Source organism: Lissotriton helveticus, chromosome 6 (assembly GCF_964261635.1).
Source record: "Lissotriton helveticus chromosome 6, aLisHel1.1, whole genome shotgun sequence".
NCBI lineage: Eukaryota > Metazoa > Chordata > Amphibia > Caudata > Salamandridae > Lissotriton > Lissotriton helveticus.
The window spans coordinates 910888274-910903789 of record NC_136067.1 but is presented as its reverse complement, the minus strand read 5'-3'; the positions used below and the strand labels follow the sequence as shown (position 1 = coordinate 910903789).

General features: G+C 42.8%; 1 protein-coding gene across 4 annotated transcripts in view; it reads left to right on the top strand.

Annotated features, from left to right (window-relative positions):
• The window catches only part of LOC144763193 (protein unc-93 homolog A-like), a 518977-nt gene that overhangs the window by 102997 nt on the left and 400464 nt on the right, over positions 1 to 15516 (top strand). The window lies entirely within an intron of this gene.

Sequence of the window (15516 nt, the reverse complement as noted above, 5' to 3'; positions counted from 1 at the left end):
GGGATGTGGAAAGGAAAATACACATCGAAAGCACAACTTCTTTTTCCTTGGTGGCAATACTTTTCGGCCTTCCACCTTATGTTTTGGCTTACTTTTCATACTCAGGGCTGATTTGTTTTGGGCCGTTCCGGCCTCCATGTTAGCAGCTTCTCTGTTAGCTCTTTTATCAGCTCTAGCAGCCATGAGTACTTGCTCCAAGCTGAGTGTCACTTTCAGAAGTCATCATCTGAAGGAATCAGAGAGACAATCATACATTATTCTGAGATGCATGGCCTCTTCATCATTGAACTCCTTGAACATGCAATGTTTAATGAGCAAATCCAGACTTTCTATGAACTGGTCCATTATCTCACCAGCTTTCGGCCTTTCTTGATTAAAACTATGCCCTTTCATAGTCAACATTTGGCATTAGATTGAAATTGGTGTTTGATTCCTCTTTGATTTGACAGTGCGTCACTTGATCGCTGTGTGGCATTTTTTTTATTACTTCCTTTATTCCTAGTAGTTTTTTTGTCAAACCAGTCTCACAGTGGATTTGTGGCTCTGTCAGGTATTTATGAAGCACGAATATGCCTCTGTATACATTGGGCTAGTATGATGTTGAATAGCCTTTCCTCAGAGAATTTTGGTTCCACATAAGAGTATAGGTAATAATTTAAAGCGTATAACTTTAAAGTGGGGCTCCATCAAAGGACAGTAATGTTTTCCATGTACTGTTTTGAAATTAAATGCCAAAGCTCGTGCCTCTACTCGTAAGGATGAGAGATGATCCTTAAATTTGTCTTTTTTTAATCGAAAATCACCCTGATGGAAGTGTAAGACGGACTGAGGCTATTTTTTCCTTAAAGAACCAAATGCCTCTTTTTCTTAAATTAATACCAAAAGAGATCATTTATGTTTACTGTATATTGATCTCCATTCTATTGTTTTTTATGTATACTTGGAAAGCTTTGATTAACCTCTGGAAACCAAACAGGGTTTGCTCTATAATGTGATGTAATTTGCAAATTGTAAACGTGATAGATGTTGGACAGGTCCTGAACTGGTCCTAGGATGCTTGTTTCCAGTCCAGGGAGAACCTGGCCTGGCAGTTCGGGATGGACTGTTCCCACTGGGCACAGGGTCAAGACTGATTTGCATATGGCTGGGTCCAAACTGGAATGGCATGGTGAGCAATAAAAAAAACGATGGATTTAGGCTTAGATCTCTGTACTGGGGTGAATGTATCACATTGTTCTGCATTCTGTCCATCAATCTTTCTTTTTGCATCTTTAACCAGTCGTCGCACAAAACGTGAACAAGACTTTTCAAACCAAATGGTGTTTCAGGTGTTATACTGGACGGTTTCCTCAAACAATCGTTTTTCAACATGATAATGCAATTGAAAATTCCCTTGCAAAATCACAGCTAGTGCTTGGATAAGTGAAGAAAAACATAAAAAACAACACAAAGACAAATAAAAACAAGAGCAATAGAAAAATCTGAAAAAACACCAGAGATGAGTTGATGTTGAGGTGTTTCCAAATCAGATTTCATGTAATGAATCTATTCAAACAGAGAAGCCTAATAAATCTATTTGCTAATTGCCACTCATTTTACACAAAATGAACAACCATTCAAGACTAATTTCCAAACAATGGCACAGCCATCTCATTATGGGATACTGTTGAATATATATTCTTCTTGTAATATGGCTGACAGTAGTCATTAGCCCTTCCTTAGTGTTTTTACCTTCTCAGCCTCCCAGAATACCTGTGAGTGTTCAAACTTGTACCAGAGTGTTCTACCTGTGTCAGTTGATGGTCTGGTCATCTGGCGAGGTTTGTACTCAGCTGTGTCTTGGAATAAATCTACATGTAATCAACCAGAAGTATCCTGTCATCTATCTACAACTTATTTACAACAGTTACATATGTAATTGAAACAGAGCCCAGTCTGGGGCAACATTCCAGGAGTGCCTTCACACTGAAATTAGTGAAGGGTTGGCAGCGCGGAGTGAAGGACGCTATTCACTCCCTAGAATGGTCCCCCTGTTTATTATCGTGCACGTTGCCTTAACAGGAAGCAACCGGCACCCAGAAGTCCTCCAGCACCCAAGATAATATTAATTTTGAATATACCCATCTGAGAGCTGTCCAAAAAGAATCTGCGCCCTGAACCCGGAGCAGGGAACCTCTGATAGAGGTGCAAAAACAGATGCGTTTCTTTGGCACACAAGTACAGCACATCGCCCTAGGGCAATAACGACTCTTAAACGCATGTCTGTGAGAGAGTAGCCCGTGACGCTGTACCTCGGGCACCAGAGCCATGCAAAGAGGTGTCAAAGAAAGTGAAAGTAAGGAATGAAAATGAGCGGAAAGCGAGTCACTACGATAGCAGGCAGATATTTGATTTTTACTTTACTATAGTACAAGCTTAATCGCGCAAGTGCGCCTGGGTTCTAAGAATAAGCACCGCCTTTCATCAGTGTGCTTGTTCTCTTTTATTTTCGCCAACATGGTGAAGAGTTAATGTCAGGAGTATATTGGGTCCCGTGATTTATCCCATGGCAATACAATGCAGCGCCTCGAACCAGCCAGCGGGCATCTCTCGGCGTCCATTTAATTCTCACAGTATTTGCATTGCATGGCGGCTAGTTAGGGAAAAATTAATAAGCAAAATATGTACCTTCATTGGCATTTATAAAAGCTAATATGGAAATAGACAAATACATCTAAATATTGGGTTTGGAAGTATAATTAAATCATGTACGGAGATCACAAGCTGTCCCTTGTGAAGTGCAATAGTATATGTAGTGTACTCTTTTCCTTCTCGTTTTAGGACTTGTGTTCCTCCATGTGTAACATTAAATACAGTACTACAATTACCAGAATGAAAAGCGAACTTCACTGAGACCTTTTCTCCAGACTCTTGAGATGTTTTAAATGTGTGAGAACAGTCCCTGTTTGTTCCATTTACAGGGCACATCTTTCAATGCTCGCTCTTAGTGCCAATATCGGCAACACTCCCCATCCCTCCCACAGCAATACTTCAAAGAAATAATCAGGCACAACACATTTTTAGTAGAGAAAATTGCTGCAGGTTTATGTGCATAACAAATATGTCAACATGGTGGGTTATCTTACAGGCGATTCCAGGGCAGGCAGCCCCTCGCCACCTGCCCACCTGATGAGCCAATCTACCCGGTGTTTGTCGATTTGGGGGAGGTTCTAGCCCCTCCCTCCGGCGTACCGCCAGTCCACCCCTTACTCACGCCCCTCCCAGCTCAGGGGGGCGGAGAGTTGCAGGCAACCCTCGGTTGCTCAGGTCCACAACTGCCCGAAGGACTAACGGGGCGCCGTCGCTCCTCCAGGGTCCAACGTGAGGACCTCCGTGGGGATTTTGGCTTTCGCACCCTTACTGTGCTCCTGCAGAGGGTACCCTTACTGTACCTTATAGCCTCTGGATCGCCCTGTAACTCCTCCACAGCACTGGGTGTGGCCACCGTCACCCCAGGGCCCCCCACCACAATAGACCTGGCTACCTACCCCCTGCTGATTCCAAGGCCTCCCCCAGATTAAGCAAGGATAAGTCCATTCCTCCTTTGGACAGGTGTATCCCTTCTGCATCTAAACACCCTGTGGACTTGCCGTGCCGTAACCCATACAAAATCAACCAGACCCCTGTTCTCAGTGAATATATGCATGGCGCCGTCCACCCTCCTGCGCGATGTCTCCATGGCTTCCCCTGAACGCGCCCTCTACCACCGCTGCCGGATGGGTTACTTCAGACCACCATATTTACCGGACCCAAGTGTGATGCTCAACTCACACCTCTGTGTCTAAACCAGCAAAACCAAAGCAATTTGCCCTGCTTGCAAGATCCCGCCAAAGCGTCAGGAAAACAAAAAATACGCATTTGCAATGCAATAGGTCTCGCATTTGCGAGAGATTGAGCTATTGGCATTGTAAATGACAATGCCTTTTAGCTATGTGTTTTGAAAACCTGGAAGCAGTGCGTAAACATGCACTTTTACTGCCAGCCTTGCTTCTCGTAAGCAAGTGCTATAAGTGGAAAGAGGCGCAGTTACTGCCAGCCTTGCTGCTTGTAAGCAACAACTATAAGTACAAAGTCCGGGTTTAGGCACTGCTTGCAGGTTTTCTAATCAAATAAATAATGAGCATTTTTATTTACAATGCCAATAGCTTAAACTCTCGTGAATGCAAGACCTATTGCATTGCAAATGCCTGTTGAGTTTTGGCATTCCTCAATTAGATTTAAACGAGCCAAGATATGAGGGAATTAATAGAAAGCTGTCTGATTTAGTGGAACTAAGTTTTCTTCTACAATACACACTTCTAGGTTTTGGAGAAATCAGCCTGTGAAGAATTTAGCTTGAACCTATTATTCATTGTGTCTTCTTGAGGTATCGATTTTACAGATCGGATGCAGGATCGATCCTCTTCAAGAATCAAGGATCTCATTTATACCCAGACAATATTTGCCTAAAAATAATCTGGATCTTGGACCAATAATTTGCATCCGGCTTACATAATGTGGTTGGGAGGCCCCGCCCGCTCAATAGAACGCGCCACGCAGGCGCAAAATCAGCGCCACGTAGGCACGTCGGGCGGGCCATGACGGAACCGCTCCGTCATCAGCACAGCGCTACCGCGGCTGATGACGGAGCGGTTCCGTCATCAGCACGGAAAGAGTTAAGCCAACAAAATGGTTACTTTGCTCTAGTTGGATTGAGTCTGTAGGCGAAATGCCATAGAGCTTGGCTATGTGATTGTTCCAGGCCAGCTCCCTATTATCTGCTTTGTTTGCTCTATTAATTTCAGTGGGATAGTTTATTAATCCGTTCCGTGCTCCCGTCGGCCACTACCTGGCTGGTGATGCGAACGACCCTTGGCCGTCGCCGCCCCGCCCGTGTCTTCGAACGTTCTTACTCAAACTTAAGTTGCACAATTGCAGAAAGATCTGAAAAAATTTGCCTTCAACAAAGTTTATCCTTATTCAGATCCAACCTATACACCATCTAATAAGCCGAATTCAAATGCGGGCAGTTCAGATGATAATTCATCTAACAGTAGCATCTCCAGCAATGGAAGCTATAAACAGAGACAGAGGGGTGGTTTTAGAGGGAGATCTCGCCCCTTTTCCCAGCAACCCATGTGGCCTTAATACCCAATGCAAGGAGGACGAGGTATACATCCCATGCTTTTCCAACATCCACAAATGGTACCAATGGGTTCGAACCCGGGTTTTGCACCCTCACACTCTTACCAACCAAACCACTACAGCCAACTTTTTTTAGAGAGAGGCCGGAGGGGACGAGGCAAAAGGAGAGGTCAGTCACAGGTGCACTGGGAACAAGACGACCCAGTGGGCAATCACACTTGGAGCAAACAACCACAAGCAGGCACGAGTGCACAAGGAGTTTGATTGTAAATCTTTCAGACTCAATATTGTCAGACGATGAAACTAAGGTCCTGGAGAAGGGCCTTGGGTTTGTTCCCACGGCTCATCTTGATAAATTGCGTTTACACTGTGAAGTCTCAAACTTTTTCAGAAAGCTAAAGTTGAAAGCTTTTTTTGAAGGAAGGGAGTTACCAACCAAGGATGATAAAGGAGTTAATGAAGTTCCAGCATTCTTTTTGGGTTTTTGTGCTTGCAGATTGAAAATAAGAATGACTTTTTGTACTTGCAGATTGAAAATAAGAATGACCATATTTTGTCTTAGCTAGATGTGTTGGCCCTTCAAACTACTTTTTTGAATTATACCTTAATTCATGGATTTTTTTGGGTGAAATTAAGTAGGGCTTACTGACTTTTTAATTATCCTTATTGCTTTGCTCAGTACTGTACTTTTAGAATTCGAAAATCATGCATTGACTTAAATTAAATTGCCAAATTGCAACCTAGAGGAAAATGACAGGGCTCGAGGTATAAGGAGCACAGCATAGGCCCAATAGAACTAGTATGCATCAACCCATTTTAAGTAATCTAATGGTGGCAAGTATTTCTTTCTGAGTCACACTAGTATCCAAGAAGGCTCCCTGCTACGGGGGAAGAAGTTATTCACTCTTAACATAACCTGGCCATGGTATCCAGTCTGGCACTTGTTGGTTCTGCAGTATATTGACTCACAGAACATACAGATCCCAACATTAATTCAAACTGCAATGTAACTAGCAAGCCCTGAAATGTCATTGCTCCCTATATTGCAGTTGGCTTTCTTTTAATCTGAGACCCCTTGTCATACTCCAGTAGGATGTTGTTAGAGTTTGGGGATGTAAACGTTAACGAGGTAGACCTACAGAAAGTGAAATTTACTAGCCATCGGAAAGTGGGTTGCTTTGTACTCAGACTCATAACAACAAGAGAGGAAGGGAACAGAATTGGCGCTCCCATCCCCTCAAGGTAATTCAAAGAAAACAACAAAGGAGCGTCAAAAGACTTTGAGAAAAGAGCAAGCATGTAACAACACTCACAGTCACAATCAGCTGTGAGGGAGACCTCTTAAGGTTATTCAGAAGGCCCTCACTCACCAACCTGGTTGTTGACATGCTTCATCATTGGGCCCCACCAGGAGTGTCCGAATGCCAACCTAGTGTGCTGCAACGCCAGTTTACTTTGGAGCTTGTTTTCTTGTGAAGTGTGATTTTTTGAGTGATTTAAAAATTTACCAATTGTGTAAAAAAAAACAATTTTAATAGTTTTGCAAATTGGACATGAGTAAAAACAATGGTGTAGGATATAGGACCAAAATTAAAGGTCCATATTTATCCTGTGTTGTTGGTCAACATGTTTCTGCCTCGTGATAGTGGTATGTCAGGCGTTCGTCAGGACCAGTGGAAAAAGTGAAGTGAAAATGTTATGATAATAAACCCCGGTGGTATGGGCGCTCTAAGGCCCACCCTCGCCTGAGGTACAAGTGTTAAAGGAAAGATATTAACCGCATGCGCGCTAGCGGGTTTTCCCGCTGTGCGCTGACTTTTGAAAAACGCGCGGTTTGTGACAAAGCCAGCTCGTCATGCGCGTAGCGCAGGTAACGCCCATGACAAGCTGTCTTTGTCATCCGCGTCGAAGGGGTTAAAAAAAACTGTTTCTAGATTCCGATTTATTGGAGTGGAACCGAGTTTATTCTGTCAAACATGGACAAAGACAGACAGACAAGACATAAAAAACTAAAATAATTAGATATATAAATACCTGTTGTCATAAGGGTAAAAACAAGAACGTGCTACAGTGCTCTAGGGATGTGCTAGTAGCCATAACAAATCCAAAAGTGAACTGAGTTACAATGTGCATATACAGGATAGTATTACCCTGTGAGGCTATCGGGACATCAGTCCCTGACAGGCTTAATATGGTGGTCATAAAAAAAGGGGCAGTAAATGGTGACTATTATTCCCAGTATATCGCTACATTGTTACAGGTGTCAAAACTAGAGGTAGATTAGCTGTATTGCCTCAGTGTTCATGGGCAAAAGAGTAAAGTACAGGTAAGCATAAAAACTTCCTTACCGAAATTGCTAAATGTTCAAGCACCATGGGTCTCGGGAGGGGGGTGGTAGCAATTAGGCACACCCTGCAAAGAAAGAATCACATGCCAAAGTTGGCTGCTGCATCAAAAAGGAGAAAAGCGATACTTATCTAACAGGCTTCGTACTCACGCCCTCTATGCTAGGCACCCGTTCGGTACCTAGATGAACCCTCGAATGCCGGTCCCCGAGGATTGACATCTTCACAGCATTCAGGATAAATATAGGAAGAAGGACGTAATTTGCGCGCCACCAGCTCACGTGAAAAGTGGGCTTGGAAGGCGTTGAAGATGAATCATATTCGCCGATAGGCTGAGATCGCGGTCATGTGATAGGCCAATGAGACAATCATATGCCTACATAAAAAACCGTCGTGTTTACCAGCTTGTGTGCTTAGCGTTGGCATAGCAACCCATAAGAAGGAGCCAACGGATTGTAAAAATGACAATGAAATAACACAAACAGAGACGCGCTTTAAAGCAACTTTGACTGCTACAAGAAACGGTTGGATGACATCACTAAAGATATAAATGAGTGTAAAAATAATCTTACTCAACCTAAAGTGGCACAATTTCAGAAAGATCTGAAAAAAATTGCCTTCAACAAAGTTTATCCTTATTCAGATCCAACCTACACACCATTTAATAAGCCGAATTCAAATGCGGGCAGTTCAGATGATAATTCATCTAACAGTAGCATCTCCGGCAATGGAAGCTATAAACAGAGACAGAGGGGTGGTTTTAGAGGGAGATCTCGCCCCTTTTCCCAGCAACCCATGTGCCCCAATACCCAATGCAAGGAGGACGAGGTATACATCCCATGCTTTTCCAACACCCACAAATGGTACCAATGGGTTGGAACCCGGGTTTTGCACCCTCACACTCTTACCAACCAAACCACTACAGCCAACCTTTTTTAGAGAGAGGCCGGAGGGGACGAGGCAAAAGGAGAGGTCAGTCACAGGTGCACTGGAAACAGGACGACCCAGTGGGCAATCACACTTGGAGCAAACAACCACAAGCAGGCACGAGTGCACAAGGAGTTTGATTGTAAATCTTTCAGACTCAATATTGTCAGACGATTAAACTAAAGTCCTGGAGAAGGGCCTTGGGTTTGTTCCCACCGCTCATCTTGATAAATTGCGTTTACACTGTGAAGTCTCAAACTTTTTCAGAAAGCTAAAGTTGAAAGATTTTTTTGAAGTAAGAGTTACAAACCCAGGATAATAGTAAAGGTGACATGACCTTAAGAGCTTAATCACGCTTCACTCCTCCCCCTATACGGTACCAGCAGAGGTCACTGCCTTTGAAAAGGCTGTTTTCTCAGAGATTGAGAATCTGGAGACACCCACTATCTTTAAAAACATGACTGCCACTGAATTCAGGCTATTGACAAACTGCAGCGTAACCCCTTGATCACAATAAAACCAGCTGACAAGGGTGGGGCTGTTGTGATCTTAAACACCACAGACTATGAGCACGAATGCCTTTGATTACTGGGTGACACTAAGAACTACTTACCACTGATACATGATCCATCATCTGACTTGAGAAGCTTGATCACTGATTTGGTTGAGGATGCTGAAAGTAAGGGCCATATTTCTAAAAATGAAGCTGCATTTCTAACGGAGGGAGAAGGCACTGTACCATACTTGTATACATTGCCCAACATACATAAAGGCAGGATACCACCACCAGGCTGCCCAATTGTTTCAGGCATTGGCTCCCTCCTTGAGCATTTATCACGTTTCCGTGACCATTTCCTCAAACCAATAGTGCAACAGACTCAAACATACCTGAAAGACACTAACACCCACATGCATCATTGTAGGATTTTGCATTTCCTAAATTGCGAAAATTAAGGAATCGCAATTTAGGAATTGTAAAATCCTATGCATCAAGAAATCCTACATTTTTTTAGGATTTCTTAATTTTCTGACTTTGCGATTCCTTAATCGCAATTAAGAAATGGCATTACATTGATTCCTATGGGCCTAGAGGCCCATAGGAATCAATGCCGTTTTGCATTTTTTTTTTGGGTACTCGCAATTTGTTGATGCATTGCAAGGGTGCAGAGGGGGGTCCAAAGGACCCCCCCCCCTGCACCCCTGAAATGTATTTTAAAGTGCATGTTTCACACACACATGTCCTAAGGACATGTGTGTCTGTAACATGAAAGTTTAAAAAATTTATTTTTGTGCTTTTTTAAAGATTTTCGCAAATTAACACGAGGGTCAACCTCGTGTTAATTTGCACTTCCTATTTCAAAATTCACATTTTTTTACAAATGCATTTGCATTTTTAGGAATTGCAAAAAAATGCGGATTTTGAAAAATTGTTTCATGCATCCCAAAAACTTATTTAGGAAGCGCAAACGGCTGAATTTACCGATTCGCACCGTTTGCACTTCCTAAATAGGTTGATGCATGTGGCCGTAAGAGCCTTTTAAACCTTCTGAAAACTTTACAATGTGACATGGAACACACTATACTGGTCACACTGGACATTTAAAGTCTCTATACCAGCATCCCCCAGGACGATACCATCAAGGTCCTGGGGGAGGCTCTCAATACTATTGCTTGGTATTATAATACCCCGAAGGAATTTATATTGCAATGCGCAACCCTGGCACTTAAAAGAACTTTTTTGAGTTCAAAGGAAAACTTTTCCTCCAGTGTACTGGTACTTCCATTGGCAGTACATTTGCCCCCAGTGTGGCGGGGTTTTATATCCATGCTTTCGAGCAGAAGTATATCTAGTCACATAACAATCCTTTTTCTCCTCCATAGGCTTATGGAGGAAATATATTGATGATGTGCTGGTGGTCTGGCAAGGATCAGGAGAATCACTGAAGATGTTTCTCCAGTGGCTGAACACCTTGGACACTAATCTCAAATTCACCAACACAGTTGATGAGCACGAGGTTATCTTCCTGGATGTAGTAATATCAAAACAAAATGGGCAATTTACATCAAAAACACATTATAAACCAACAGCCAGGAACAACCTGTTGGAATTCACTAGCTTTCACCTTAGAGCCCTACGAGAAAATCTCCCTTATAGACAATATCTCCGATTGAGGAGAAACTGTACCCATCTTGATGATTTTCGAACACAATTAAATGATCTAACGGTAAAACTTCAAGATAGAGGTTACCCTGAAAAAGTCCTGACTAAGGGCTATAAAAGAGCTAGAAACCAACCCAGGGAAGCTCTTCTCGAAGAAACACGAAGGTCCAGGGTGATATTCCTTTGACATGCGTCACAACTTATAGTTTGGCATCTAATGTCGTGAAAAAAACTATTCAGAAGCACTGGCGCATTATTAATAGCAATCACAGAAACTGGCAAACCTCTGTTTTCTTTCAAAAGAGGGCGCAGCCTGCGAGATACCCTGGTTCACACTCGTCCAAGAGTGACCGCTTCGAGAGGTTCCCCATCTGTGACTGACGCTTGGGGTTTACCCAAGATCACTGGTCACTATCCGTGTTCAAATTGCAGCATTTGTCATCTCACAGCACACACAAAAACTTTGAATCTTGAACAAGATAAAGTGTGGCCTCAAAGAACGCATATCAACTGTAACTCTATGAATGTGGTGTACTTAATAACTTGCCCTTGTGGGCTACGTTACGTTGGTATGACAACACGCAAAGTGAAACTGAGAATCTGCGAACATCGGAGTAACATCAGATGTGGTTGCTTTATGACGAAACTGAGTGAGCACTTTATAAAGATCAATCATACCACCAACGACATGCGGTGGAAAGTTATTCAACAGGTAGACACAAGCAATCACACCCAGAAAATCCTTTTTGAAAAAGAACAAAGGTGGGTGTTTCGTCTTGGTACCAGTATACGGGGACAGAATGACACCATCCCCTGGGCCTCTGTACTTCAAAACTAACTTACGTGGTTTTTACTTTTGTTTATTTCCTATTTAATGTGCTCCCACAGTCTCCCTTTTGTGAGCCCCCCCAGCGTGAGGTGATATTTTTCTTACAAAAGCTGTCCTGCGCAACTTGGTTATTGCCTCAACTCTATTTGGGATTTGTAATGTGCCCTCACACTTTCTCAGTATGACGGGATACAACATTGATACAAGCTGTCTAGAAAAACTTTATTGTTCCTTGAAATCTTTTCTTGGACAAAATACCGTTTTTTCAAGGACAATTGTTATTGCAGTGCCATCCAGGTCTACCTAAAAACATTTTGTAGCTGGCACATGGTTTTTCCAATTTTGCGTCATCTTCAGCAAAAAAAACTTGACCACTTTTACCGTTTTATCAGTGTAATTAAGTCAGTCCGAGTACAAATGCGCGTTTGTCTTTAGCGCACCTCATTTGGATATGTTCCATAATCTATTCTTCATATTTGTTCTTTTTGTGTCATTTTTACAATCCGTTGGCTCCTTCTTATGGGTTGCTATGCCAACCCTAAGCACGCAAGCCGGTAAACATGCCGGTTTTCTATGTAGGCTTATGATTAGTTCATTGGCCTATCACATGACCGTGATCTCAGCCTATCGGACGATAGGATTCATCTTCAACGCCTTCCACATCCACTTTTCACGTGAGCTGGCGGGCGCGCAAATTCAGTCCTTCTTCCTATCTTTACCCTGAACGCTGTGAAGACGCCAATCCTCGGATCCAGCATTCGAGGGTTCATTCAGGTACCGAACGGGTGCCTAGCATAGAGGGCGTGAGTAGGAAGCTTGTTAGATAAGTACCGCTTTTTTCCTTTTTGATGCAGCAGCCAACTTTGGCATGTGATTCTTTCTTTGCAGGGAGTGCCTTATTGCTACTACCCTCCTTCCGAGACCAATGGTGCTTGAACGTTTAGCACTTTCTGTAAGGACGTGTTTATGCTTACCTGTACTTTAGTCTTTTGCCCATGAACACTGAGGCAATACAGCTAATCTACCTCAGTTTTGACACCTGTAACCATGTAGCAATATACTGGGCATAATAGTCACCATTTACTGCCCCTTTTTTATGACCACCATATTAAGCTTGTCAGGGACTGATGTCTCGATAGCCTCACAGGGTTAATACTATCCTGTATGTGCACATGGTCACTCAGTTCACTTTTGGATTTGTTATGGCTACTAGCACATCCCTAGAGCACTGTAGCATGTTCTTGTTTTTACCCTTATGACAACAGATATTGATATATCTAATTATTTTTGTTTATTCTATGTCTTATCTGTCTGTCTTTGTCCATGTTTGACAGAATAAACTCGGTTCCACTCCAATAAATCGGAATCTAGAAACAGTGTTGTACCCCAGGCTAGGGTGGGCCTTAGCGCGCTCATACCACCGGGATTTATTATCATAACATTTTCACTTCACTTTTTTCACTGGTCCTGACGAACGCCTGATATACCACTATCACTGAGGCAGAAACATGTTCACCAACAACACAGGTTAAATCTGGACCTTTAATTTTGGTCCTTTATCCTACACCATTGTTTTTACTCATGTCCTATTGGCAAAACTATTAAAATATTTTTTTTTACACAATTGGTAAATTTTTACATCACTCAAAAAATCACACTTCACAAAAAACCCAGCTCCGCAGTAAACTGGTGTTGCAGCACACTAGGGTGGCATTCGCCCACTCCTGGTGGGGCCCGGTGATGAAGCATGTCACCAACCAGGTTGGTGAGTGAAGGCCTTCCGAATAACATTAAGAGGTCTCCCTCACAGCCGATTGTGACTGTGAGTGTTGTTACATGCTTGCTCTTTTCTCAAAGTCTTTTGACGCTCTTTTGTTGTTTTCTTTGCTTTGTACTCATTCTGAACTGGACTGCCCTGCAGGTAAGAACCCATACCCTTCAGGAATTCAATGTAAATGAGGGATAATATGGTTATCCATCCCATATTTGTATGTACTTGCACACTCTGAGGGATCTTTTCTCAGACACATTACTCTGGCCTTTAGCAGCTTAAGTAGTAAAGAATTATCTGGTGCTTGATCGGGGAATTGATGCGCCTAATGTTCACTGTCAGTAATTTAGAGGTGGACATTGGCATTCAAAATTAGAGGCATTGGAGGAGGCTGAAAGTATTATATTTTTTAACAATTCACACATATTCGTCTGTGATAAACTTCAGTCAATCCTCTCAAATATCAAGCACATTATACTGGAATATCTGTTGACTATTTGCTTTAAAAAATGAAAAGCATCTCTCACTTCCCACCCCCCATGCGTCCACCCAAACTAATAAAGCAATGGGAATAATCCCATAAAAGTTGAAGTGTCAGACGATACATAAGTGTGTTAAGGTGTGTTCAGACAGTCATGGCTTACTCAGGGAATTGAATATTGGGCATTGTGGGAGTGGGAGGGATAAGACAAACCATATGGCCTGAGTTCACACTTAAATATCAAGTGTTATCAGTCTCTTTAAGAGGCCTCTGGGATTGATGTTTTTATTGAGAGAGTAGGGTTTCTCATGTCAGGAACATCATTGCATATTTGATGTTGTGTATTCTGTGTTTTTCTTTCACATTGTTGACATTGCGATGCTCCTGCTAGAACAACTATCTGGAGTTGGGCTAGAAGGAAAATCCACACATCCTTATATAATCTGATGGCATGGTGTATTTTGTCATGGTCTCTACTGTTGATACAGTCAAGATGTATGGGCATGGTGATGCACCCAACCCAAGAGGGCATGTTGGGCCCTTGTGGTCCCATCAATAATGAAAGAGGCAGGAAGCAATTTGTCAATAAAACAGTATGAAGAACCTAAAGTATGAATTTTTCCATGGAAGCCATATCATTCATACAGGGGAGGCAAGTAAATTGCATGTTGTATCAATGCAGGTAGTTTTCAAGGTCATTCAGTTTGCCTTGTTGTTTTTGGGTGTGTTTTGGTGAAAACCTCCACAGCTTTTGAATTGGATGTGATTGTCTGCTACAAATCGCTTGTTTGTTTAAAAAAATCATGTGGGCATGCTTCCTAAATGTATGCATTAAACTTGTAAGCAGGCCAAGTTAACTTGCTGCACTGCGTTGCATGAAAGGGAGAGAGCAGAAACACACCATCTTTACAAACATATGGCACATTTCTGCTGTCTCCCAGCACTGGCGCATATGTGGTTGCCTAGCTCCAATGCAGTCACCCATGGCCCATGCTACAAGGGTGTCTTCCTGCACAAAAATCCTTAACGGCATTTTCCTGTTTTTATGTTTGTTGCTGCATTTGGGATTACTAAATCTCACGGAGCCATGCAAGGTGTCTTTGCATGGAGTAGTAAATCCCAATAAAGGACTTGCTTTGCTTTGCAATGGCATGCATCACACAAGGTAAATGCAAGCCCTTAGTAAATCTGTACCTAAGTTTCGAAGCATGCTGCACTACACCAAAGGTTCATGCTCACTGTGCCTATGGCCAATACCCACACCAGCCCTATCAACAACTGCGCATGAACAAAAGCTGTGCACAGTGTGTTCCAAGGAGATGATTTTGTTTTGGTCAGGTTCTGCACATTATGTTGCTGTATGTAGTGTGCTCTGGTCATAGGGTGTGGCCTGCAGCCGGATGCTGAGGCTTCCTCAGTGCACCAAATGTGTTGTGCATGGCATCTGACGATGTGTGTGGACTATGGGAACACGCTTTCTTCAAAGGACTTTGGCCATGCAAACACCGGGCTCGGAGTTAAAGGTTTTCACCAGCCATAGATCCTCTGAGCTCTCTGCACATAACATTTGGCCAGTGGCCAGGTCTTGTACTGAGCCATGCCTCAGAGCAGGCTCTGTACACATGGCCTGGCTTGTGACCAAATCCTGTATCACTCCATCCTGAAACAAAACCATGCCCAGCCTTTGGCTATGCACAGTAGGGTAATGGCACACAGATAGATGTCAAACTGCCAATACACAGGGCCTTTTACAGAGGGGGTTGGCTAAAATGCCTGCCCTGTAATCAGACTCCCATCTGCCCTTGCAATAATCTAACTCCCACGTGAACAGCCTTTTTA